The sequence below is a fragment of the Dipodomys merriami genome, unplaced genomic scaffold (assembly GCF_024711535.1).
Source record: "Dipodomys merriami isolate MVZ:Mamm:240054 unplaced genomic scaffold, mDipMer1.0.p SCAF_155, whole genome shotgun sequence".
NCBI classification, from domain to species: Eukaryota; Metazoa; Chordata; class Mammalia; order Rodentia; family Heteromyidae; genus Dipodomys; species Dipodomys merriami.
The window spans coordinates 1,198,307-1,203,514 of NW_027202882.1; the positions used below are offsets into that span (position 1 = coordinate 1,198,307).

A 5,208-nucleotide genomic window follows, 5' to 3' on the forward strand; every position below is an offset into this window, starting at 1 on the left:
CCACACCTGGTTCCTTGGATCTTTTTGATAAGAGTTATAATAGTTAAGAAGTAGTATCAAAGTAATTTTGAATTGCATTTCTCTAGTGACTTCTGTTCACAAAGCATTAAGCCAGCATTGAAGTTATATTAAATACAAATTTGTAAATCCACAGGCAATTTTCAGGGCTTTTTGGAAAACATGTCTATTCAGAACTTTTGTCCATTTTTAATCAAGTTTCTTGTTAATCTCATCTTTAATCTCTCTATAGAAAATCAATAATTAATTCAAGGTAGTAGAAAGGAAAAAATTAAGCAGCTCCTAAAATTTTTAAATTTTTAATAACATGATATTGCTTAAATCATTTTCTGTTAACGCTTGAGACTATATAACTCAATTTAGTTAGACCTTTTACAAGTCTATATATATTTTATTTATTTTACTTTGATTGTTCTTTCCAAAGCCTGTACGACTAATTTCACTTGCTTTCTTTCAGTCTCATGTAGTTCAGATTTCAAACTGAAGAATAAATGGAAGGAAGCAAACAAAAAATACAGTTCCCCTCATCTGATGATGCCTCTACAAGAATGAGGAAAGTTTTCATCCTTCTAAGGACCTATGATAAAATATCAAAAAGACAATTTATTCTTCTAGGTCTTCCTTATCTTTGCTATGTAACTTAAATGATGTAAAACACAATATACTGCTCAGATACTTTTATGTTTTATCAGGTTTGCACATTTTTATATGGATTTCACCTCAGTCTACAACATTCCTTCATTGTTCTGTCTCTGATATTTTTACACTATCACGACATAAGATAACCATTTTGATTTACAGCATGAGAAGTTATCCACCTGGCTTCCTTGGAAGCTGAGCATGGTCAATAGATATTACTTCTGGTTGCTAACACTACACGTAATGGTTTCTGTACTACTTATCATATTCTATTTAGTATTTAAAAAAGAATGCTGGGTAAACTCAAAGTTCATTCATAGGTTTATGTTAAGTGTTTCACAAATTTTATTCTCTTACTTCTTAAGATAACATTTGGTATAATGCTAATGTTATTACCATTGTAGTGTTGGGGAAATTGTAGTAAAAGACTATAAGTGCATGGCCCAAAGATACACACAGTGAGGAAGGAAATGAGTCAAAGTTTCCAAAAGTCTTTCAGCAATACCAAAAAGGTGGGTAAAATCTCTCCATTCTCTTATGCTCTCAATTCAATATTCATATTGTCCAAGAAATAATAGCATAGCAAATATTTCCCATGGTGATTGTTTTCTGTCACATTTTGTCTTCAACACAGACTGTGTTGGTGACAATGGGTTTTCATGCACAGAGCTGAGCTTACAAAATGAGGTCCAAAGACAGCCAAATTTCTTCTGTCCCACAGTTCCAGTTTCTTTTTTAAAAAGTACTAAAACTTTTAAATATCATCACTTACTATCTTTTAATAATCCCCAAACGAATTAAATTGACATATAATCACTCAAAAGGCTTTCAAATTAGGTGATGATAAAACAGTCCCCCATGAAGTAAATTTTCTTTTACTTTTAAAATTGTTCTAAAAGCCTTGTGCTGGCTGGTCACACCTATAATCCTATCTACTCTGAATATTTGCTCAGGAGACTGAGATCTGTGGATAACACTTGGGAGCCAATCAGGGCCAAAAAAAACTTCATGAAATTATTTTTCAAAATGTTTAATGAACTAGCAAAGAGCCAAGAATTGAGATGTAGCTTATATCGCAGCTCACCAATCTAGATAAGAAAGGCCTAGCAAGGCCTTGAAGCCCTGATTTAAATTCTGAGCATTCCAATATATATGCATGGTGTTTGTTCGCATGCACATGTGTGTATGCTTGTGCGCTGCCGCACTCACACACACACACACACACACACATTTATTCAAATTACCTTCATATCAGTTTTCTGAATTAATTTCTTTGTTAACAATATTATATGGGTAAAATAGAGGAAATAAACTCTTCCATCTAAGAACATTTTTATATGTTTTTTATGGTAATAATACTGTGCAGAAGGGTCACATTTACATGAACAAGGAAACTAGTAAGTTTCCTAACAAGCATTGTTACCTCCTCCTTTATATTTCCCCTACCATCCCTTCCCTCCCACCTCCACAAGTACACTCCCCTCCCCCTTCCTTCCTCCTCCTAAATTGTAAAGTTCATTTTTAAAAATAGTGTCTTGTGCATCTCATTGCTACAATGGGTCAAGCTGTATCGCTATTTGAGCATTTTTTCCCTTCCCCTCCCCAAATTAGAGAAGCATACATACAAGATGTAAGTGTACCAACTTCAAATACAGAGAAAACAGGGGTTATAGTGTGGGGAGAAACATACAATAAACAAAAAAAATGACATCACACATTATAAGTACGTTATAAACAATAGCAAGAAACAAAAAAACCACTTGTGTTCCTATCTTGGGGTTCAATTTCTTTAACATCAACTTATCTGGTTATATGCACATATCTTTTGAATTTTCTGCTTATCCCAGACATACATTCGTTATTGAAAATAAGGGAAATCATGGGACCTATATTTCTTTGGACTTGGCTTACTTCACTCAATAATTTTTTTTCAAGTCTTTCCATTTCCTAACAATTTGGGCGATGTCATTCTTTCTGATGGAGGCAAAGAATTCCATTGTGTATATATAACACATTTTCTTGATCCATTCATCTAATGGGGGCATCTGTTTTGGTTCCATATCTTAGCTATCATAAATAATGTTGCAATAACCATAGTTGTGCTGGTAGTTGTAGTATGGTCTTTTTTATGATCATTTGGACAAATCCCCAAAAGTGGGATTACTGTATTATAGGGGAGTTTTATATGGAGTCTTCTGAGGCACCTCCATACTGCTTTCCAAAGTAGTTGAACAAGTTTACACTCCCACCAAGAATGCGGTACGGTTCCCTTGTGGCCACATACGTTTCAGCATCTGTTGCTGTAAAAATATGAAACGCTCCAAGAGTTTGCATGTCATCCTTGCCCAGCGTGCATGCTAATCTTCTCTGTATGGTTCCAATGTTAGTGTATGTGATGCTAAATTGAGCACAGAACAGTTTTTATATATAAAGTATAACTTTTAATTGATTTTATTAAGCTAGGCAATTCAACAAAAAGTAAGTTCAAAAGAATTGTTGTGAAATTATAGAATCATGTATTTCTTACATAAGCACACATTAAAGAATAAAATCAAGATAGACATGCCAAAAACAAAATAATTCCAGATATTTGTAGTTCAAGAGATTTGGAGGAGGAGAAATTCAATTATTCTATACAAGGCACCTGTCGAAATGAACATTGCAGCAAGTGTTAAGGTTTGTTAAAAGTTTTAATGTTTTAAATATGCTTAATTTTGGGATTTTGCTTATATATGCCAAAAATAGGACTGTTTGGCAGGTATAAAACTTTTCTGTAAAGTATTTAAGATTTATGATAGCAGACATTAAGTACTAAGTATGTACATTTTAGAGTTTATGGAAACTTTATTAATGAGAAGTTGCAAAGTCTTTGTGTAAAGAAGCAGAGTGAAGAGTTACAACTTTAACTACACAGTTTCTGTTAAAACTTTAGTGATTCCTTACTTTATTTGTTAGCAAGGAATAAATGATGATATAAGCCATAATGTACACATGTATGTTACTATTCACACACATACATATTCTCATGTATACATGCACACATGGAGAAAGACACATAATTACAGCCAACACAAGTTTCACCAGTTGTTGAATATGCCTTAAAAGGAATACTTGGAACAATACATGTTGAAGATGTATTTGTCCCTAAGAGTTGATTTTCCACTCCTCTTATCTCTTAAAACTGGTAGTGTTAGAGAGATTTGACTTTCAAAATGCAGTACAAGTGATAACAAGTGACTTGGAAACATCAGTAAGTATAAGTCATATGGTGTCTCCCTGCTCCTCATGGAATGCTTACTCTTGTAGACATTCTCAGCAACCAATGTAGCAGGAGAATACCCTGGTAAAGAGTAAAGGTATAAGGCTTTAAATAGCATCCTTACTTGAGCTCTTTTTCCAACAACCAGCATGAATTCCTAGGCAGATGAATGAGTCCTCAGAAAACTGGACTCTACATATACATTTAACTAACCCATGTGAAAATTCCTAGGTGAGAAATGCTGACTGAGGTCTTGCTGATTAGCTGGCAAAGAAAATAAGAAAAAAAGAAAGTATTTTTAATGTTTTAAAGTTTGAGAATAATTTGTAACCTGTCAATAAATGTGTAGAACACAATTATACCAACTGACGAAAAAATGATGGCATTTCATTTATGTGCTCTTGGACTTGGGCAGTGATTTTATATGTGTCTACACAAGTAGAATCAGCATAAATCAAGCCAGCATTTCTTCATTTAAGATATAAGGAAAGGATACTGGTTGACCCATTGTAACAATGAAATATACAAGACATTCTAACAGAGGATGGGTGAAGGGGGGAGGTGGAGAGGTGTGAAGGGAAGGGATGGTAGGGGAAAAACAAAGGAGGGGGTAACAATGCTCAATAAGAAATGTACTCATTACCTTACTTATGTAAATGTAACCACTCTGTACAGTATTTATAATAAAAATATATGTTAAAAAGATACAAGGAAAACTTCTGTACTTACATGAAGTTGTATTTGTCACTCAATATAAGTAAGGTATTGGTTTTAGGACCACAGGCTTATTACTTTGGATACTCAAAATCTCTACATGAACACAGCATATTATTTACATCAGAATCTGCCCACAATCTAGCGCAGAATAATTGTTATGAGAATTTTTACTACATTCTATATTTGTAATGAAAACTAAAAGTATATGCAATATAAACAGATACAATTTTTTTCAGATAAATTTTGTATGCAGTTTGTGGATGGAATTTGGAGAGCAATTTTGAAAAGCACAAATTGCATCAAAAAGACCAGTCTGAAAATTGTAACAAGGAGCTAATACAGCATCATTGAATAGTATGGAACTCCAAGGAGAAGTACTTGAATTGAGACAATATCAGAAAGTGTAACAACCCAAGGTCTTTTTAGAGATGCAGCTGCTAGATTTCTCATGTAGAGCTTTCATAACAGTTTGTGAAGCACAAATCAGAACCTCACTGAAGTGTAGAAGGTTTTCCCTCAACTTTCCGTCATGATCAGTCATTATTAATCAACATATAGCTAATCTTGAATAATCC

At 33.6% G+C, this 5,208-nt stretch overlaps 1 non-coding gene across 1 annotated transcript; it reads right to left on the reverse strand.

The window, feature by feature from the left end:
* Positions 1-2,961: 2,961 nt before the first annotated feature.
* Positions 2,962-3,068, reverse strand: LOC138827389 (U6 spliceosomal RNA). Its single transcript, XR_011372075.1, has one exon. It is a non-coding gene; the product is annotated as a U6 spliceosomal RNA (small nuclear RNA).
* Positions 3,069-5,208: the final 2,140 nt, after the last annotated feature.